The sequence below is a fragment of the Mandrillus leucophaeus genome, unplaced genomic scaffold (assembly GCF_000951045.1).
Source record: "Mandrillus leucophaeus isolate KB7577 unplaced genomic scaffold, Mleu.le_1.0 Scaffold97, whole genome shotgun sequence".
Lineage (NCBI taxonomy): Eukaryota > Metazoa > Chordata > Mammalia > Primates > Cercopithecidae > Mandrillus > Mandrillus leucophaeus.
Genome location: NW_012110585.1, coordinates 3,579,871 through 3,603,048, shown reverse-complemented (window position 1 = coordinate 3,603,048; position 23,178 = coordinate 3,579,871). Strand labels below are relative to the sequence as shown.

General features: G+C 41.6%; 1 protein-coding gene and 1 pseudogene across 1 annotated transcript in view; one reads left to right on the top strand and one right to left on the bottom strand.

Moving 5' to 3' along the window:
• XKR6 (XK, Kell blood group complex subunit-related family, member 6) overlaps positions 1-23,178 on the top strand; it is a 316,543-nt gene that overhangs the window by 11,717 nt on the left and 281,648 nt on the right. The gene's annotated exons all lie outside the window — the stretch shown is intronic.
• On the bottom strand, positions 13,550-14,079 carry LOC105532576 (annotated as a pseudogene).

The window sequence follows — 23,178 nt, the reverse complement described above, 5'->3', positions numbered from 1 at the left end:
GGATCTCAGCTCACTGCAAGCTCCGCCTCCTGAGTTTACGCCATTCTCCTGCCTCAGCCTCCCAGCTGGGACTACAGGCGCCCGCCACCACGCCCGGCTAATTTTTTTTGTATTTTTTAGTAGAGACGAGGTTTCACCGTGTTAGCCAGGATGGTCTCGATCTCCTGACCTTGTGATCCGCCCGTCTCGGCCTTCCAAAGTGCTGGGATTACAGGCTTGAGCTGCAGCGCCTGGCCTAGATTACCAGTATTTAAACGTACATGGGAATGGTGAGAAAATCTGAGAAACTTGTAACAGAGAAGCTCAGTGCCAGAAATCCTAGGAGAGGCTGGGCTGGCAGAGGTGGGGCCTGGGGTCTGTGGACTTGCACAGGGCAGGGAGGGTTAGATGCTCTGCTCATTATGATTCTGCATCAAAATGAGCAGAACTCCAAATCTGTCATTTTGTTTGGTCATAAGGAAAGCAGCTTTTGAGTAGTCAACTGAAGAGTTATAAATCACCCTACACTGTACATTTAAAAGATGCCATTTTGCCTTCAAAGATGAAGAAAACTGAAGGAAAAGATGGTGTCTTCCAATAAAGGAATTCTGTGTTCAAAGTTCAGCAATCAAATGGTTTTGGTTGTGCCTGGAGGGTGATGGTATATATGGCTGTGGGTTGGAAGGAAAGATAAACTACAATAAAGGACTCATTACTCAGTTTGCAGATTAAACAAAAGTTGTCAAAACGAAGCTGAAGTTAGAGACAATCACGTGATGAGTTTGGAAAAACAGAGAATTTGAATGTGTTTGTAGCATTTGTGGACTGTGTTTGGGGTGTCTACTATTTGATAGGATCTGCATAATAATTTTTAGGTAGTTTCTGAGATGTAATGTGGGAAGAGTCAATGTGTACCCCAGCAGGCCTTTATGATTAAATGTGATATGTGTCAGGCGTGTTACCTGATTTTGGATGGGGCCTGGTGGGGTTGGAGTGTTTCTTTTTGCTTATTGCTTGGCATTTCAGCTCACTATCTCAGTTTGCGATGGGCTCATATCTGCTGTAATGTGATATACACATTCCTGAAAAACCTCTCATTCTGCAAAATCATACACTAAAAATAACAGGGCTATAGGAAAAAAATAGAATTAAGGCCAGACTACTTAAAACTATGTAACTTTTTAAGTGGAATTTTAACAAAAGCAATGACAATTGAAGTAAAAATACAGGGAGGCTTAACTCTTCCTTGACACTTGCACTCAGCATTACACCCAACTGATTGTAGGCCTTATTTTATCCTGGGACATGTTTATCCCGGGTTTTAGATTCATTCTTGGAGATGTTAGTTTATTTTGGAGGCCAGTTTCACCAGAATTAAAGCTCTGCTTCAGAGTGTAGCCTTCATGTGCCCCACACTATCACTGGGTAATGGAGAGCCCAGTAGATACTGAGGTGACTAAACCAGCCACCCTCATGCCCACTACTTGCACAAAAGGAAGGTGGTTTGATACAATTGATTTTTCTTAGGGTTGTTTTTTTTCTTTTTTTTCTTTTTTCTAAGTCTTTCTCATTATTTGTGAAAAAATCTTGGCCCTCAATAGCTTCAAAACGTTAACATGCTGGGAAGAATGGCTCCTGAACCAACACTCCTTTTGCATGATACTGTTGTCATTCCCATTTTGCCAGTCATGTGGGAAGGAATCCACATCCCAGAGACATGTGTTGTGGCAGTTCTGACATGTTTTTGAATCAGCCATGGTGTCAAGATGCAGCTTTTGAGAATGTCAAGTTTCAGTTGCTTTGGGAAGTTCTTGTTTGGGAGATATCCTAGAGTGTTTCAAGGTTAAGTGACATTTCTTACCTTTCTTATGTTTTGTTGGCCCTTGTCTACAATAAAGAACTGAAGTGGAGCTATTTTTGTCCACTTTCACATTCTGCCTCTGAAACCCAGCCACTGGGTGGGATGCTATAATTTCTCAATGCAGCATCGGCATTTGAACAACACATGTGAAGCAGGAATGGTTTTACGTTTTGGTTCATTTGAAATGTGGTTATAGTGAGGTTTTAAATAAATCATTTGAGCAGACAGTAAACAAAAAAAGAGCAGCAGTAGCCAGTTGTCAAGGAAAAGACTGATGGGTAGAATAAACAGACTGCTTTCTGCAGTATAAACAATCTGTTTTCATGGTTTTTTTCTCTTTCTTTTTGAAGGGTGATTGGGAGAACTTCCAAATTAAGTAGAAGTTAGTTAAATATGAGAGGCAGTAAATCCACAATGTGTGTGTTAATGATTATTACAACCTGTGTTCTCAATAGCTGTAATAACAAAAATGTCAGTGACTGAACACAATGGAACAGTATTGTTTATCATGGGGTGGAATGGCTGGTGGTGGCTTTGACATCCTCAGGACTCAACACCTCAGCATTCAGTCAGAGAAAGGAAAGAAACTATGGAGAAAGTATAACTGCTTCTTAAAAACTCTAGCTTGGGCCAGGCGTGGTGTCTCATGCCTGTAATCTCATCATTTTGGAGGGCCAAGGTGGGAGGATCTCTTGAGCCCAGGAGTTTGAGACCAGCCTGGGCAATGTAGGCAGACCCTGTCTCTACAAAAATTAAAAATAGATGAGCTGGATGTGGTGTGGCACACCTGTGGTTCCCAGCTAGTTGGGAGGCTGAGATGGGAAGACTACTTGAGCTCAGGAGGTTGAGGCTGCAGGGGGCTATGATTGTGCCACTGCAGCCTGGGTGACAGAGCAAGACTCTCTCTCTCTCTCAAAAAAAAAAAAAAAAAAAAAAAAGCCCTGGTTTGAGGTAAAGTGAAACATATCACTTCCACTCATGTGCCATTGTGAAGAACTAGCCGTGGACCATACCTAGATCAAGGGTGGCTGGGCAACACCTTCACGTCACAGGAGAAGGAGCCTGCATTTTGGTGGATAGAGACTCAAAGAATTCTGTGTATATCAGGTACCCTCCAGATTAAAGTGGGAAGGGGATGGGGGCCATGAATGTGTCTGTGTGTGTGTATATATAAAAGAAATGGTATTGCAGAGTACAAGAGACAATTTCCCTTTAAAACTTTGATTTCTGTTTTGATTCGGGAGTTGGCAGGCTTTCTCTGTAAAGAAGTATTTTAAGATGTGTAGCCACAGAAGGCCTCTGGTGCACAGTCCCCTTAAAAAATATAAAAATCATTCTTAGTCTGAGGGTCATACAGAAATAGCCTGAGCCCTGTTTCCGTTGATCAGCTCAAACAGGTAACTATTTAAATTAGCTTTTAAAAATACTTGTGAAGTTTAATGAAGAGTGAGCCATACTAAATATACTAAACTATCTTGAAGCAATACAACTGGAGTTTTAAATAATTTTTCTTTAGATGAGGTTTCATTGAGGTAAAAATGGCCTTCATGGACTCAATGAAAAGTATTACAGCCCTGTGCCCAAGACTCATCAATGTTTCAGGTCTTAAAGAAAACTTCATCTGGTTGAGGAAAGATTGGGATCTTGGTTTGTGAGCACAGCTTGTGTGCTCTCACAAAATCTTGTCCCATTGTTGGAGACTTTATTGGGTGCCATCTCCCAGGAAACTATCCCCAAAAGTGACTACTTGTTCTCATCTGTTGAATATATAGACCACCAAATAGATACCTAAAAAATGTGCAAAATTATACCTACATTTAGAAATGTACTCTAAAAGCCTATACAGTAAATCTTCAACGTCATCAATGCATTCTTAGGAACTGCAATTTTAAGTGAAACTATGTATATGGAAGCCAGTTTTCCCATAGGCTAATTGATGCAAGCACAAGTTAAGTTTCTATGGCATATTTCTGGTCACAAAAACACCACCAAACTTTTAAGTAAAGACCAAAACACTTCAGGCATTAAACATTGAAATAAATGTGAGCCATACCTACATTTAAGAAAGATTAATACAACGTGAGGTAATTATTTACCCACTTATTGCACCTGGTCACAGGTGGCCAGAGCCTGTCCTAGGAGCTCAGGGCACAAGGTGGGCACCAACCCTGGACAGGGTGCTATCCCATCATGGGGCACACTCACACCCCCACTTATGTCCTTAGACTGGACCCAGGTAAATGCATTAATAAACTTAATGTGCTCAGCTTTGTCCAGGAGGAAACCCGAGTACCTGGAGAAAACCCACCAGACAGTGGCCTGGTTTGGGAATGGATTTTTCTTATCAACTGTGTAACTAAATGACGGTCAATGAAACGATGTTATTTGAAGATGTGCTGTATACTAAAATATACGGAATTCTATTTGGTTTGTGTGTTAGTAACCCCTGGGGATGGATTCAAATGATCTAAAAATTCCTTATTGAGGCTGGGCATCGTGGCTCACGCCTGTATTCCCAGCACTTTGGGAGGCTGAGGCAGGTTGATTGCATGAGCCCAGGTGTTTGAGACCAGCCTGGACAACATGGTGAATCCCTGTATCTACAAAAATGAAAAAAAGTTATTAAAATCCTTATAAAGGTGTTAAATATCTAAATATGACTTAAATGTAAAACCAAACCAGAAATGTTTTCGTCAAAACAGGTCAGTATGTTTTGTAAGTTCTTACAGAAAACCATAAAATATTAAAAAAACAGAAATCTACCATTCTAGCACTGAAGTTTCTAACAGTCAGCTATCTTAAAATACCTGTTTAGTTAGTTCCAAGTGTTAGGTTACATTTTCTGACATTCTTAATTGACTTTTGAAAATTAAGTTACTAATAAATGAAATAATATAAATATGTGTGTGTGTGTATCTATGTATGTGTATATATGTGTGTCTGTATATATATATATATATATATGTATGTATTTAGAGGCTATTTAATAATTTAAAAGTTCCTTTCCATAGTATCTCTACCAGTTGAGACTGTACCAGGGTCTGTATGAGGGCTCTTGTTTCTTCTTAAAAAGCCAAAATCTGTGACCTGTGTGGCTAATAAGTAATTATTATCTTCTCAGACTATTGTACTTGAGAGATTAAACTGCAAATTATAATTAGAATAAAACTATACTCTGAAACCTTTAACAGACTCTGTATGGTGGTAGAGGTCAAATATACACTATGTATGCGATAATTTTTTTGTCTAGCTGATCTTATTAATAGAGTTTTAACACTTTTCATTATATTTGCTTATATTATCTGGTGCCGGCTGAGTCTTGCCCTTACACTGGAATCATCTATTGTAGCTAGGGGATATTACTGTCCAGACTACAGACAGTCTTGACTTGTTGGCGTTGTATAAAACCATGTCTGAGCATGCTCCAGATAAACACTATTATGTACATTGCTTCCAAAAGTTCATACTACTGCAAATGTTATAATCCTTATAGTGTGTTTAAACCCTTCTTCCTGAGCCTTTCCACTTCATGAGCCCACTTGGCCAGACTCGCCAAAAACCATACTTAGGGGCCTTATAGTAATAGTAATAGCATAGGTCTTAGGACCTGTTTTCAAGACCAAATAAAAAATGAATTGGTTAACCTCACATTGTAGTTTATTTTGACTAGCACAGGTGTAATCTTAAATAATTTTTAAAAATCTGGAAAATAAGCCAGGTGTGCTGATTCATACTTGTAATCCCAGCACTTTGGATTGCTGAGGTGGGGGGATTACTTGAGTCCAGGAGTTTAAGACCAGCTCGGGCCCAGTATGGTGGGACCCTATGTCTTCAAAAAGTTAAAAAAAAACAACAACAAAAAACTAGCCAGGTGTAATGGTGCATGCCTGTAGTCCCATCTACTCGAGAGGCTAAGGAAGAGAATCACTTGAGCCCAGGGCTTTGAAGCTGCAGTTATGTGCCACTTCACTCCAGTGTGCCACTTCACTCCAGTGTGGGTGGCAGAGTAAGACCTTGTCTCTAAAAACAAACAAAGAAAAACACAAGATAACAAGTGCTGACAGGTATGTGGAGAAATTGGAACCCTTGTGCACTGATGATAGGAGTGTGGAATGGGGCAGCTGCTGTGGAAAGCAATATGGTGATTCCTCAAAAAATGAAACATGGAATTACCCCGTGATCCAGCAATTGTAATTCTGGGTATATATATCCAAAAGAATTGAAAGGAGGTTCTCAAGGAGATATTTGTACAGCCACGTTCATAGCAGCACTATTCACAGTAACCAAAAGTGGAAGCCACCTAAGCCTTCGTCAACACGAGTGAATAAACAAAATGGATATGAGATGCGTACAAAGGAATATTTCAGCTTCAAAAAGGAAGGCAGTTCTGACACATGCTGCAACATGGATGAACCTGGAGTACATTCTGCAAAGTGAAATAAGCCTGCCACAAAAGGACAAACAGTATGTGATTCCACTTACAAAAGGGCCCTAGAGGAGTCAAGTTCATAGAGACAGAGAGTAGAAAGGGGGCTGCCAGGGGCTGGGGCGAGGGGAGATGTGGAGTTACTGTTAATACGGTGCAAAGTTCCAGTTTTACAAGATAAAAAGTTACAGAAATGACTGTTGATGCAGTGTGAGTGTATTTAATGTCACTGAACTGTACACTTGAAAATGGTTAAGATGGTAAATTTTGTTGTGTATACTTTTCAGAATTAAAACGTTTTTTACAAATACTCTAGATATTTTTATTTCTTCCTAGCCCTACTACAGCTTGAAACACACAAACAAATGAACGAACAAACAAAATCTTTTTCTCTTCCTCACCCGGGACTGTTGCCCAACTTACAAAACAAAACCACGGCTAATATATCCACACAGCTGACCCATCTGAGCTCAAGGTATGCCTCCTATCAGTGTCCTGGCCACACTGACCAGCTGAGGACCGGTCTCAGATGTCACCTAAAAGTACTTTAAAACTGACTGCTCGCACTTCTGCAGCACCGTCTGACCATGACCAGGTAAAAAGTTAGTCCTGGTGTTAATGCGCCACAGTGATGCCTGTAATGACAGGGTTTAACAAGACAACCCCAGTGCCATTAAGCCTGAAATTATTCCAATATAGGACCTGTGTGGTATTTTAAGTCAGAAGAGTGCTCTTTCAAACTCCCCTTCCTACGATGTCACCTGTGGTCGTAGGGGCTCACCACCACCTTATAGCAAGGGCAACAGCCTGGTCCTCCCTTTTGGAGCCCAAGTCCTTAGCCCTGCCACGGACCAGTTAACTTGGGCAAGGTGTTGACTCTAAAACCCTATACTGTAAATAGTGTTTATTTTGGTTAGAAAGATTAGGAACAAACTGGGCATGGTGGCTCATGCCTGTAATCCCAGCACTTTGGGAAGCGGGCAGATCACTTGGGTCTGGGAGTTCAAGACCAGCCTGGGCAACATGGTGAGACTGAGACTGAGATGGGAGGGTGACTTGAGCCTGGAAGGCGGAGGTTGCAGGGAGCTGGGATCTCGCCACTACACTCCAGCCTGGGCAACAGAACCAGACCCTGTCTCAAAAATTAAATAAATAAATAAATAAATAAATAAATAAATCAGGAACAGCTTTGTGGAAGAAGATACTATGTCATAGGGTTGTTTTGAGTTAAGAATTAACACATGCCAAGTCTCAGAATAGTGCTTGATGCATATGGTAAGTATTTGCTGAACGTTAGGTATTAACAGCTTTTTCTACCTGGCCCACAGTGTTGAAGATTTGACTTGGCATTGATGAGGTTCTTCCTTGCCAAATTTTCCTCCTTTGTATAACTTATCTATTCCTCTTTCCACATATATAAATGTACAAAACAAGCCTTGCTTACGTGTTCAAAGAATGAATAAATTCTCCAAATAAAGACCTAACAATGTTAAAGCGTTACAAACGTGCCTATTAAATAATTGTTCTCATTGTGAGTGGAACCAGGAGAAAACTATAGTCACTTTGTAATCTAGTTATAGGTTGATATATGCTTGTATAAAAAGGCTATCCATATTCAAGAATAAAATTAGGCAAGCATGTCATCTGAAATACAGTCTGTCTAAAAGTCAAAACATTGTCTAGCACCAAAGAAATCTAAAAATGTTTATATAAGTTTTTAAGAAAAAATTTCATTATGAAATATCATACATATGTAAGCTTTTGACTGAAAAACGTTCACTACTCTTCAGTTGATGAAGAAAATACTGAGTATAAATTGTTTAACTAAACAACAACCCTTTAAAATCCCCTCACCAAAGACGGACATTAACCAGCATTTCCCATCCTTTCCAAACATTATCAACCAGTCTTAGTGCACTTGTTACTCTCAGGTCAGAGACCTTTTTTGGTTCCTCTTCATAGAATACATCCGAAACTTTGAAACGAAACGTATGAAGTGTTGTGGTTCCAGAAGACTTCTAACCCTGTATGTCATTATTGTGTTTTAGCCCCGACTTTCATAGCGAATTGTTACAGCGTTTTATTATTTTCATATTTTAGACACAAGGTCTTGTTCAGTCGCTCAGGCTGTAGTGCAGTAACACGATCATAACGCGCTGCAGCCTTGAACTCCTGGGCTGACATGCTCCTCCTGCCTCAGCCTCCCGAGAAGCTGGGGCTACAGGTGCAGGCCACCACAGCTGGCTAATTTTTGTAGTTTTGTATTTTTTTTCCCCCTCCTGTGGAGATGGGGTCTCGCTGTGTTGCCCAGGCTGGGCTTGAACTCCTGGGCCCAAGCAGTCCTCCCACCTTGGCCTTGCAAAGCGCTGGGATTGCAGGTATGAGCCACTGTGCCGGTCCCAGTCATGATACCTTTGTATTTCAACCAAATCATTTTCCTGCCCTGTACTGTTTGTCTCCATGCTTTTGCATGTGCTGTTTCCTTTACTTGTTCTCAAACAGGGATGATTTTGCTTCCCCAACCCTTGCAGGGTATATGGCATGTCTAGAGACTGGTTGTCACAGCTGGAGGGGTGCTACTGGCTTAGTTGGTAGAGGCCAAGGGTGGTACTAAACTTACTATACAAGGGGAGGCCCTCACCACAAAGGATTTTTTAGTCCAAACATTGCTTGTGCCATGGTTAAGAAACCTGAGCTGGATAGTCCTTTCCCCTGTTCTTAGTTCAGGTTCCAGCCATTCTTTATGCTCTCTTGTTACCTCTTCTGTGAAAGCTAGTTCTGATCATTCCATCCAGATAATCACGTTTGACTTTGAACTTTCCCAGACAAAGCACTTTTGTTAATTAATACTTTTATTATTTTAATTTTTAATTTTTTTTGAGACAGGGTCTCGCTGTGTCGCCCATGCCGGAGTGCAGTGGTGCTTCTCATAGCTCACTGCAACCTCAACCTCCCAGGCTCAAACAGTTCTCCCACCTCAGCCTCCCAAATAGCTGGGACTACAGGTGTGTGCCACAATGCCCAGCTATTTTTTTTTTTTATAGAGATGGGGTCTTGCCGTGTTGCCCAGGCTGGTCTTGAACTCCTGGGCTTGAGCAATTCCGCTATCTCGGCCTCCCAAAGTACTGAGATTACTGGCATGAGCCAGCCTGCCTGGCTACTTTAAAAAAAAATCCTGTTTATAATCTGTTTTCTCCGTTGGTAAACTCATTTAAGGTAGGCTCTGTATTGATTCATCTTTGTTTCCTGCAAAGTAATTTGTATATAGTGGAGAGCATTATCTTTCTGAATGAACAAACACAGCATGAAAGTCCTACAGTGTTGACACCAGACAGTTGGGCCAAGAGCAACTAAATGATGGTTGGTGAGGACATTGGAAGGTGGAGGAGTCCCCTGATGAAACTTGAGTTGGGCTTCCGATGAAGGGTGGGACTGAAAAACTAGTGTTTTGAGGGAGGAGAAACAAGACCATATTATGTAACTATAAGCAAATGTACATGTGCACACATACACACACATATCAGGGAAGTATTTAATTCTGACAGTACCTTGAGAACAGCCTCAGCCAACCTGGAGGGTTTGCTTGTGCCATTCCCCAGGGACTGGTGGCTCAGATGGTGGTTTTAATCTCTTGCCTTTGAAATGTTAGGCGGACTGAAAGTATGTAGAGGTTTATTTTAATCTGTCTTTTGTGTGTGGTAGCTAAAGTCTAGTATTACCCTCTAGAAAATTGTCAGTTAACAGTTACCTAAAGGAAGCTACGTGTGTGACAGCCGTCCACCTTGCAATGGGTCTTCTAGCTAGATGCTTGTTCTTTTTGGGTGACTGTACTCCTTTAGTGCTCAGACAGAACCAAAACCAATCAGAAAATGAATTGAAAGAAGAGGGCTGGGTGCGATGGCTCACACTTGTAATACCAGCACTTTGGGAGGCTGTTGCGAGAGGATTGCTTAAGGCTGAGAGTTCGAGACCAGCCTGGTAACATGGGAAACCCTATCTCTCTCAAAAAAAAAAAATATATATATATGTGTATGTGTGTGTGTGTGTGTGTGTGTGTGTGTGTGTGTGTGTATGAAAATTAGCCAGGTGTGGTGGTGTATGCCTGTAGTCCCAGCTACTCGGGAGGCTGAGGCGGGAAGATTATTTGAGCTTAGGAGATCGAGGCTGCAGAGAGCTGTGATTGTGCCACTGCACTCTACCCTCCAGCCTGGGTGCCTGAGTGAGACCCTGTTTCTAAAAAAAAGAAAAAAGACAAGAAGAGTTCACTTGATATTTTAGCAGCTAAGTGCTTTGTCATTGCTTTTGTGAGTTATGTATAAAGTCAACATTATCTACCATATGTAAAATTAGAAACTTTCTGTGTATATATACGTGTATATATATACACATATATGTCCTTTATTTTGAACCTTGATGTGCATGTACGAAAAGTTCTTTCTGGTTGGAATTCAGGTGGTGCTCTTTCATAGCTGCTTGATGACCAAAGTCACATAAGACTAATGAGATAATTCATTTTTAATACTTTATGTTTTTTGACCCATTTGTAGTTTTTGAAGTTTCTCACTATTATTGATCCTTGAGGTTGCTGTAGGTCCAGCCGGAGCTGATTCTCTAGAGTAGACCGATTTGTTGTTGAGCGTGCAAAATGACTAGTTTGACCGGAATGCATATTTGTAGCCAGTTTTCAGTAATTTTACCCTTAATAGTGTTCATTAAGATAAGCTGTTTCTCCATGGGGTGGTTTCTTGCCTCTTCTGCCTGGAGTTTGGAAGGCCTGGCTCCCACCCGGTCACTAGGCCCTGCACTCTGCTTTCTGTGCTGCGGCAATCTCCCGCCTCTCTTAGTAACCCAGGCGCAATGGGATCCCTTTTATTGGGTTGCAGTGGAGAAGGACCTCAGACTTCAGGCTTTCCATCTCAGAAAGGGCCTCAGGTGGAGCAGGACATCAGCTCACTGTGTGAGTTTTCTCCTGGGACTACTATGACAAAGTATTTCATAGCAGGGACTGGGTGGCTTTAAACAACAGAGCCTGGGCTAGAAGTCTGCAGTCAGGGTGTGAGCAGGGCAGTGCTCCCCTGAGACTCTGAGCGGGACTCTTCCATGCCCCTTCCTAGCTTCTGGGGTGGCAGTCAACCCTTGCCGTTCCTGACTTGCAGCCGTCTGACCTCAGCATCTACCTCTGCTGTCACTGGTGTTTTCCCTCTGCGTGTATGTCCACATTTTCCTCTCCTTAGAAGGAAACCAGTCATGTTGGATTAAGGGCCTTGCCTATTCCATTATGACCTCACCTTAAGTTAGTACATCTGCAGTGACCCTATTTCCAAATTTGGTCATGTTCTGAATTTTTGGGGGAGGGGGTTAGGACTTCATCTATCTTTTTGGGAGGGAGAATTGAACCCGTAACACTCATGGTCTTTTCTTAGCATAATGGGTTTTGAAACTCTGTTGTACTTGACCCAGTGTCAGTATGACTAATGAAAAATGAAGGCAGTTTGTTTCCTTGAAGTTTGGGTATAGGTAACCCTTAAGATAAGGACATTTTGTGTTTATGAAAATATACCGTAATGCAGGTCATAACATTGGCAAATCTACAGCTTCACTGTAGGGGAGCAGGAAAGAGTCTTTGTAGCTGTGGGAGGTTACACGGCCTGTTGCACCTACCTGCGTGCGGAAGCCCGTAGAAGTGTGGTGTGCCCTCGTTTTCCATCCCTTCAACCTGGCACATGCTGCTTTTTCTCCATTTCCATAGTGCCCTGGTCCCAGGCTTTGGAACAAGTTCCCAGATCCTTAGCTTCTCTATCTTTAGAGTGGACACTCCACCTCCCTAGCACAAGGTTTGGATGAGATGACATTGGCATCCTGTCACCCGTGCACGCATGTTTGCCCCGTGGGAACTGCCCTCTCCTCCCCACCTTCTCTTAGCATTGGCCAAACTGAAAGTGGCTGTCAGTGGCACAGCTGGATTCTGTTGCTCTGCTAGCAGGGGCATCTTGCTGCCAGGGTGCCAGACTTTGCCCAGCATCCAACTACCTAAAAGTAGCAGGAAGACAGCCAGAGGAGGTCCCCTGCTTGGATTTGGTGGCTTTGAGGGGTGGTGGTTTTCTTTGAGGAAGATACTGCAGATCTAGGGAGAAGCCCTAACTGCTGGGGGGGTCTAATTGCTGGTGGGGTCTGAGAGTCCTCGAGGCTGTGGCACCATGACACCCAGAGTAGCTGGGGCCGACTTCTTCTGCCTCCCACCCTGTGATTGAGTAGTCTTAAAATTTTGGGGGACGAGGAATGTTGTGGAGCAGTATCTTAATGTTTAGGAAAAGAATTTGATGTAAAATCTCGCTTGACATAATTACTTTAAAAATATATACATAGATTGCATAAAGGAATATTTTAATAAAAACACCAGTTAACCAGTATATTTGAAACCATTTTTTCCCAAGTATTGGTGTCATGCTTAAGTTTTCTTTTAGGGGACTTTGTTTTTGACAAGGTACACATAACAGATCTTCATTTACCATTTATTATATGAAATACTAAACCTCAGTTTCTGATTCTGTAAATTAGAAATAAGAGTAACTATTTTATTAATCTTAGAAACGGTTATAAAGATCAAAACAAAGGATTTATGCATATGTTGGCCAATTGTAGGAAATAATTTCCCAGGTTTATTTCAGTTGTGAGATTTTTCAGGTTTCAAAATGGGATAATTTGTAAAGGTGTTTTAAAGATGCTAAGCACAGGTCATTGATGATTATGTCAGTTTGGAAACATTCATCATACAAGTTGGGAACCTTGTAAAATGAGTTTCACAAGGCCATTTGCTTTACATCCACAGAGTAGTGTATATTGCAGCTCATCACATTCTTGGGTCAGAAATTAATATTGATTTGTTAGGCTTTAAATGTAAATCAGTGTTTCTGTTTTTCTTTTGAGAAGACTAAAGTTGCTAACCTGTATTCTTGTTCTTGGATTATGCTGTTTGTACAATAAAAAAAAGATGGATCATGACGAATGCTGATTAGCACCTTGGGTACTGTTGATGGACTGATGTATGGTGTATTTTGGAAGGTATGGTGACCACGTTGAGGTATCACTGGGCTAGTAGGAGAAGGAAGCATAGTGTACAGGGTTTAAAAATCATATATTGCCTTCAAAGTGAAGTGATTATCTTCAAGTAGATAATCAGAAATTAATTTTTTTGAGGATTTACAGCAGAGGGCCCTGAGCAGATTTTGCGAACAGATTTTTTATTTTTCTTAACTTTTGATTGCATTTATTTTATGCTGAATTTATTCCTGTGCCATAAGTTTTTATTTCTTCAGTTTCTTCTGGGATATCTTTTTCTTCAGTGCAACCTCTTCTTCTGATTTAGGAACAATTTGTTCCTTTTCAGTAAGGATCATCTCGATGTGACTGGGAGAGCCCGTGTATGGGTTAGTCCAGCCATGAGCTCTGTAAGTCCAATGGTGCATCTTAGGTGCTTTGTTTACCTCGAAATGCTCAATGGCCAGAGAGTCTACATGGAAATCCTTAAGTTCAGCATTACTTTCACCATTTTTAAGCATGTGCAGCAAAAATTCACCTGCGTCCAGCCCCACTGTTTGGCCTGGACACACCTACCGACTCTACCATTGTAATCTAAAAATGATACACACAATTTCTGTAAAGTGACATCTTTCAGTTACCTGGTGGCTTTTCATATATGCAACCTTGATGGCCTGGGTTATTTCACAAGTGTTTGTAAAGTGAACATGAAGATTTAAACCTCTTGATTTCATGATCGTGTAGGGTTTTCTGGGTCAAGTGAGTAGTGAACCATTTTCACAGATCACCTCAGGCCGCTTAGGGGAAGAGCAACAAATTCTTTCAGTTTCCTCTCCCCTGTAATTTTGTAAAGTAAATTTTCACTTACCAGTCCTAGAAAGAGGAAAAGGGAACCTAGTGATTCCAAATTACTGTGGAACTTTGGTTAAATACTGTCTTGTCCAGAAGGCAGACTTGGGGCATTTGAGAAGGTGAAGGGGTCCGTTGATATCCGTTCTCTTGTGCTTCTCTGGTGCGGTGGATGAGATACTGAGAAGTCCTCTCGTATGTGCTCCAGAGACTCCTGGTGAGAGCTAGACTTGGAAAGTGCAAAGGGCAGGGCCTCTGTCCTGCAGCTGGGCGTGACCTCTGGTTGGTTAGTAAGTAACCAGAGGAAGACACTTGGTGCTCTTTGTAATAGTCGCAGCCACTTTGTTCCTTGCCTCACAGGAAAGAACAGAATGTCTAATTATAATAATCTAATAATTACAATATTTTGCATTCATTTTCTTTTAAAAATCTATTTGAGTAACTACTAGCCTTCAGAAGATGCTGGAAAATAGTATTTAGGCAGCAGCTGGCAGCTCCCAGCGTTGGAGTCGATGCGGTGCTCAGCTCGTAAAGTTTTCATTAGCTGGACACACGCGCTGATTTCCTTCTTGCTGCACAAGTACATTCTCTTGAGCAGCTGTTTTGGAAAGGGATGTACAATAAACTCTTCTGCACTTGTTTTAAATATGTGGGTTTTGTGGGAGTGCCGCTTGCCATCTGGAAGAGAGAGGAGCGAGTGACTTACTCCTTGAGAGGAAGGGTTTGGAGTCTCCACGTGTGTTCTTAATGCAATTGAGGTTCCCTGTCATTTTCATTCACTGAGGGGTGATAATCGGCAGCTGTCGTCATTTTGTTTTGTCAGAGCTTTAGCCAGTAAGTTGCATGGATTAATAGGATTAATAGAACTTAATCGAGATGGACCTGATCAGTGGTTGTTTTAATTTTTAAAGGCAAATGCACAAAGGAAATACATGATGTTGTCAACAAGGCGGAGAAAAATACAGATATGCATAGAATAAATTGTGAAAGTACTCCCCTCATCCCAGAGCAGCCGAGGGTAGCCCCATCAGCAGGAAGTTGTCATGTTCTTCCCTCTTTTTTTCCCACTGTGTCCCATCTAATAACTAGCTGTCCAAGTGATCTGTGAGCATACTTCTTTATTGTAGTAGTGACTTGTGGGTGGGTAGATACTGGCAGTCACATACTGGTTCTCTTGAGGCGGCAGTGGCATCAGGGAACTGGTGGGTGGGGTTTGAGTAGATGAAAACCCTTCTTGAACAGGACGACTGGCCAAGAAGGCTCGCTGTCCTGGTGTAATTGGAATCACAGTAACAACTACTCCCTCACAGTGGGAGTTTCCCATGTACAGGAGCCTCAGTGCTGTGCATGTGTGTCACTCACTGAACTCTCATGGTAACCCTGGGAGGTACGCGCTGTGACCCCCATTTTACAGATGTGGAAACCCAAGCGCACAGAAGTCAGCAGCTTGTCCAACATCCTGCAGCGTAATAAGAGATTCCAGTTGAGTCAGTCTGACTCCAGAATCATGTCCTGACAATGCTGTGCCATCTTGTAGGAGCGCAACTCTGTTCTCTGGAAGCTGTTATATTTTTAAGTCATACCTTTTTGGCCCCCAAATCAGGTAAATGGAAAGTATAGATCTGTTGATGACTTAAATACCAGGTAATAGATTTTATACAATTGATTGAATGTATAACTTGAAACAGTGTCGCTGCTGCCAGCCTGCCTGCAAGAATCTTTCTTGTGGTTTTGCTTTGTAAAAGTAAATGTTTTCCCCGTGAATCTTCTGTAGTGTTTTATTCTTGGTGTCTGTCTTTGGGGCCTGCGTGCTTTCTGGCTTTTGCTCCTGCTGAGTAGGCAGACATATCTGGAGAAAGCCATGGAGTAAAGGAAAAGCTTTGCGATTTAAAATTGATTTATGTGGAAGCTTTTTCTGTGGTTGAAAAAAAGTAAAGAAAAACCCTGCTTTCTAGATGACCAATTCCCGGCAACGGTAAGCCAAATCTGTTGTATTTAGGAGCAGACCTGGGTGCATGGAAACTGCTCAGAACAGGGAGGCCAATGCCATTATGATAATCCAGTGACTTCCATGGGAAGCCATCGTTGAGAAAGGCTACTCGTGCAGATCTAAAATTTGGAACGAAACACCCTGAAGGTGGCCAAACTGACATAACATATGTACCTTGGTGGAGTGTCTTGGTCTGTTTGTGTTGCTTTAAAGGAATACCAGAGACTAGATAATTTTGTTTTATTTATTTATTTATTTATTTTTGAGACAGGGTCTGTCACCCAGGCTGAAGCGCTGTGACTTGATCACGGCTTGCCGCAGCCTCGACCTCCCGGGCTCAGGTGATCCTTCTCCCTCAGCCTCCCGAGTAGCTGGGACTACAAGCGTGCACCATCACGCCCCGCTAATTTTTGTATTTTTTGTAGAGATGGGTATTTGCCATGTTGCCCAGGCTAGTCTCAAACTCCTGGGCTCAAGCAATCTGCTGGCTTCTGGCTCCCAAAGTGCTGGGATTATAGATGTGAGCCATTGTAACTGGCCTGAGACTGGGTAACTTTTTTTTTTTTTTCCTTATTTTTTTGACGCGGGATCTTACTCTGTCACTCAGTCTGGAGTGCAGTGGCGTGATGTTGGCTCACTGCAACCTGTGCCTCCTGGGTTCAAGCGATTTTTTTGCCTCAGCCTCCTGAGTAGCAGGAATTACAGACACCTGCCACCACGGCTGGCTAATTTTTGTATTTTTGGTAGAAATAGGGTTTCATCATGTTGACCAGGCTGGTGTTGAACTCCTGACCTCAAATGATCCACCTGCCTTGGCCTTCCAAAGTGCTGGGATTACAGGCATGAGTCACTGCACCTGGCCTGAGACTGGGTAACTTTTAAAGGAAAAAAGTTCATTTGGTTCATGGTTTTGCAGGCTGTACAAGAAGCATGGCACCAGCATCTGTTTCCAGTGCGGGCCTCAGGCTGCTTCCACTCATGGCAGAAGGCTAAGGGGACTTGGGTGTGCAGAGATCACACAGCAAGAAGGAAAGCAGGAGAGACCCAGAAGAAGGGCCAGGCTCCTTTTAGCAACCAGTTCCCATGGGAACCAAGAGTGAGAATTCACTCCCCATCCCCAAGGGAATGAATCTATTCATGAGGGATCTGCCCCAAAGACTCAAACACCTCCCATCGGGCCCCAGTACTGGAGATCAAATTTCAACATGAGATTTGGAGGGGAAAAATACCCAAACTCTATAGCATGGAGTAATGGCATTTTGAGAGCTACAACTCTTAATCTCTGGTAATTAGTGGTCAATAGGGCAATATATTTTCCCTTGGGCATCTTTTGAACTGTGTGTGAGTGTGTGTGTGTGTGTGTGTGTGCATTCGCACATGCATGGGTGTGCACTTAATGATGAAACCGGCAACATTTGTAATGGCAGTTCATGTTACAGAGTGCCTCATATATAGGTCGGCTGTGTGGTTGACCACACTTTAGCAGATCCTTTCTTAGCTGTTCTTTCGCCCTACCCAACCAGGCAGCTGACATTTGTGAAAACACAGACTTTAGGATTTCAAGAACAAAGTATGTAAAGATGGTGAAACATTTTCTCAGTTCTTTTTCCTAATTTCTAAACTACGAAGAGTCAAGAATTCAAGATTGCTAATCTAAATTCTTACGTTGGAGTAGTCATTTGTGAAGGGTGATAGAACAGAGTATCATTCTTAGTTACAACAGCAAAGGTTAATTACCTAGCGTTCCTCTGTAAACTATTCAAATCTCAGAATATTCTCCAACATTACAAAGACTTAAAAAGCAAAGGAGAATTTTGAGAATGCACTCCCATGCACAGATGCTATTGTTGCACCCCCTGAGATTTTGCTTCAGCACTTGAGATGTATTTCAGAATGTTGAAGGGCAGCAATGATGTGTAACATTTTTATTAAGATATAATTCATGTACTACAAAATTTACCCACAGATTGTGCGATTCTGTGTTTTTTGTATCTTCACAGAGTTGTGCAACCATTACCACAAATGTGCTAATTTTAGCACATTTTTAATCCTACAAAAAAGAAACCCTGCATCCATTGTAGGCACTTCTCATTTTCCCTTTCCCAGCCCCTGGGAACTGCTATCCTATAGTCTGTCTCTGTAGAGTTGCCTAGTCTGGACATTTCATTAATGAGTCATAGAATGTGGTCCTTTGTGACTAACTTCTTTTACTTTCACATAATGTTATAAGGTTCATCCATGGTGTAGCCTGAATCAATACTTCATTCTTTTTTTATGACTGACTAATATTCCATTGGATGGATATACCACATTTTGTTCATCCTTTTAGCATTTGAGGAATATTGGGTTGTTCCCACTGTTTGACTTTTATGAACATAATAAGACTGCTAGACTTCCTGTACAAGGCTTTGTGTGGATGTGAGTCTTAATTTTTGTTGGATATATACCTAGGAGTGGTGCTGCTGGGTCTTATGATAATTCTGTGTTTAACTTTTTGAGGAGCTGCAAAGGGCAGCAATTTAGCACTCTCATTTATTCTTTTTTTCAGCACAAGACATTATCTAATAACCAGGAACTTGTTCAACTTAGATCTAATGTCAGATCCAGCTAGAAGTTGCAAACTTCCATCTTCAAGTCTCTCCAAGAGAAATTTTGTTATGTATGTCTGTGAGATCACAATGACTGTCCCATCTCTCTCTCTCTTTTCCCCACATTTTTATATTAAAAATTTATTGTAAAATATACTAACACAAATATACCATTTTAATCATTTAAATTTTTATTGTGATAAAATATATATAGCATAAAATTTGTCATTTTAACCATTTTTACACTTGATCTTAGCCAAAAGGTAAAGAAACAGTTTAATCATTTTAAAGTGTATAGTTCACTGGCATGAGGTAGATTCACAGTGTTGTGCAATTATCACCACTGTCCATTTCCAGAACTTTTTCATCATCCCAAGCAGAAACTCTATACCCATTAAATACTAACTTCCCATTTTCCCCTTTTTCTAGCCTCTAATAAACTGTGTGCTAATTTCTCTTTGACTTTGCCAGTTTTAAGTGCCTCATATAAGTGGAATTGTATGATATTTGTCCTTATGTATCTGGCTTATTTAACTTAGCATAATGTTTTCAAGGTATCCATGGTCGAATATATATCAGAGCTTCGTTCCCTTTTTTTTAAAGACCAAATAATATTCCATCCTGTAGATATATACTACATTTTGTTTCTTGATTTCTAGAGTCAGTGCATCATGGTGGCAAAATATACTGTTACAGTCTCACCAATGCACCACAATGTAGCAGTCTCTCAGTGTGAGATAGCACCTGAAGTTCTTTGTCTCATGACTAAGAAAATTAAGGAGCTTGGACACAAAGGATGAGCTTGGAGTGAAAGTTTAAAAGTTTAATAAGCAAAAGAAGAAAGCTCTCTGCCTGGAAGAGAGGTAGAGAGGGTGCCTGGAAGAGGGCTGCCAACTATGAGGCTGGATTTGGGGTTTTTATGGACTGGACAGGGAAGGAATGTGCTGACTGGTCTTGGAGAAAGCCTACTCAGCTTGGCCTGGGACCACTCAGGAGCTGAAGTGAAAGCTTGGCCCAGGACCTTGGCCTGGGACCTGGTCCTGGGACCAATCAGAGGCTGAAGCAATGATTCATAGAGGCTCAGCTAACACTCCAAAGCATGTCCAAAAAAGGAAAGCAAAGTGCCCACCGGAACTCACCAGAGCCCACTGTGTACATGCCCACAAAAGAAGAAGAGACTATTTCCTGGAAGCCCACTGGTTATACAGAGAACAAAGGCATTTCTGGGTTGGGCCTTGTTCCTGTATCCGAGTGGACTGGAGGTTTGTGCAAGTTCTTATCTGTGCCTGCAGCCTGATTTTTCAGGCTGTTTCTCTGTTTAAAGGAGTTTTGCCAAGGACCTAGCCTAACTACGTAACTTTTCTCTATCAATACTTTGTATGATTTCAGTCTTTTTAAATTAATTGAGACTTGCTCTGTGGACAAACATGGTCTATTCTGGAGAGTATTCCATGTACACTTTAGAAGAATGTGTGTTCTACTTTGTTTGAAAAAATGTACTGTATGTGTCTGTTAGATCTAGTTGGTTTATGTGTTGTACAATTCTCTGTTTCCTTATTTATCTTCTGTCAAATTCTTCTATCTGTTATTGAACAGGCCAAGTTCCTATTGAATAGGATGTATTGAAGTCTATTATTCTAGAGCTTTCTACTTCTCACTTCAGTTGTGTCAGTGCTTGCTTCCTTTATTTTGGGACTTTGTGTTTGGTGTATTTATGTTTATAATTATTATATCTCTGATTGAATTTATCCTTTAATCAAATATAGTATCCTTCTCAACTTCAACAACGTACTGATATTAAGCATATTTAAGAAAGTTGCTTTGTAAAGTCTTTGTATAGTAAGTACAATGTCTGGCCTTCTCAGCAACATGTTCTGTCAGTTAATTTCGTTCCTTTGAATGGACTATACTTTTTCCTTATGTGCCTTAGGATTTTGTTGCTGTTGAAAAATGAGGTGTTTGAAAATTACAATGTCGTGTCTTTGGAAATCAGTCTCCTCTTTCACCGAGATTTGCTTTTTTTTGTTGTTTTGGTTTTATGTATCTCTTTTTTTGTCAAGTGACTTTTCCCAGCTATTTTTGTAGGGATTATATTCCTTGTCTTGTGTAGTCACTGAAGTCTCTGTTTCTTAGAGCTAATGTTCTGGTACTGCTTTTTCTTTCTTTCTTTTTTTTTTTTTAAGAGATGGGGTCTTACTCTGTCACCCAGGCTTGGCAGGAGCCACTGTGCCTAGGCTGGTAGTGTTTTGACAGAGATTTCCTTGAATGCCAGGGGCTAAAACAAATAAACAAACAAAAATACTTTTTCCAGTTTTTACAGAGTGGCTCTTTACTGGGGCCCTCCTTCAACAGTTAGCTAGACTTGTGCCTAGGCTAGTAATTAGCCAAAGGTGAAAAACCTTAAGGTCTTCTTGGGTTTTATTCTGAGCATGTGTGTGGCTTTCTAATTTCACCCATATATATGGATGCTTTTGATTGCCCTAATTTCCTGAGGTAACTTTCTTCATATCTTTTCTTCCCATGCCTCAGGTGGTCTATTGCATGTCTCATTTGTAGTCTTTGACCCCAGGTGTCTGGATTGTTTTTGAGCAATGCCAACCATTTTCCTGCCTGGATGAGTTTTGAGCTAAGCATGAACCTTGTGTCAGTTCTTCAAGTATCCCTGACAGGCTGGAATGGAGTTACCAAAAATTATGAATATGTTCTACTTGTTCCTTTTGGAACCAGGGACCAGGGTTCCATTCTTGGAATATGGGCTTCCATCACAGTGGGAGGAGGTAGGGCAAAGGCAAATAAGAATGCCATAAAGCTTTCCTATCCTTTGAAGTTCTTGATTTAGTGTTCAGTTGGTTGCTATAAGCATTTGACTGTTTTCCAGAGTTCTGACAAAGTGAGTTCTGACAGTTGGTGCTTGTTTTTTGATGTTTTAGGTGCAGGGTGGTGTATGGGCACTTGAAATTGCCTACTCTGACATTTTTTCGACATCTCCCAGTCAGCCTTGTTCTCTTGCAGTAGTCCGTTTCAAAACCCACAGAAGCCTTTCCTTCTACCACCGCCACACACGCTGCAGGCAAGAGATGCCACCTTACTTGTCAGACCCTCTTCCTGTATCTCCCTGGCAATCACCTCAATTTCTGTTATTCTGTTATATTTTTGGCATAGTTATTAGCTGAATACTCGTGTTAACATTTTCCCTATTAAATGTTAAGTTAAGCCGGGTGCGGTGGCTCACGCCTGTAATCTCAGCACTTTTTGAGAGGTTGAGGCGGGTGGATCACCTGAGGTCACGAGTTCCAGACCAGCTTGGCCAACATGGTGAAACCCCGTCTCTGCTAAAAACACAAACATTAGCATGGCGTGGTGGTGGGCACCTGTAATCCCAGTTACTTGGGAGGCTGAGGCAGGAGAATCGCTTGAACCTGGGAGGCAGTGGTTACGGTGAGCCAAAATCGCGCCATTGCACTCCAGCCTGAGCGACAAGAGTGAATCTCTGTCTCAAAAATAAATAGATAGATAAATAAATATTAGGTAAATAAACATTAAATTAAATACACTAGATGTTAGATTTTTTTTTTTTCTTTTTTTTTTTTTTTTGAGAGGGAGTCTTGCTCTGTTGCCTGGACTTCTTGTAGTGCAGTGGCACTATCTCGGCTCACTGTAAGCTCCGTCTCCCGGGTTCACGTCATTCTCCTGCCTCAGCCTGCCGAGTAGCTGGGACTACAGGCGCCCACCACCACACCCAGCTAATCTTTTTGTATTTTTTTTTTAGTAGAAACAGGGTTTCACCGTGTTAGCCAGGATGGTCTCGATCTCCTGACCTCCTGATCTGCCTGCCTCGGCCTCCCAAAGTGCTGGGATTATAGGCGTGAGCCACCACACCCAGCCTAGATGTTTTAAAAAGCTTTTGTGATGTCTTAGTCCATTGGGGCTGCTATAACAAAATCCCACCATAGACTAGGTTGCCTGTAGGCAACGGTCCTTTATCTTTCACAGTTCTTGGGGGTTTGGTTTTAATGCATGAATTTAGCCGGAAAACAAACTTTCAGACCATAGCAGATGCCTTGTGATCTTATGACACTTTGAGGCCACAGTTTGGGATTTTTTTCCCCACTGTGAACACGCACTCCTGAAATGACCCAAAGCAGTGATAAATATGATTTGGTTTATATACAACTTTATAGTAACATCTTCACTGGAAAACTGAAGGATAGTTCAACGGTCTTTTTTTCTCTTTGGTGGATAGTATGGCTGGCCAACATGGCAAAACCCCATTTCTGCAAAAAATACAAAAATTAATTGGGCATGGTGGCACACGCCTGTAAATCCCAGCTACTCGGGAGGCTGAGGCAGGAGATTTGCTTGAACCCAGGAGGTGGAGGTTGCAGTGAACTGAGATCACATCACTACACTCCAGCCTGGGTGACAAAGTGAGACTCCATCTTAAAAA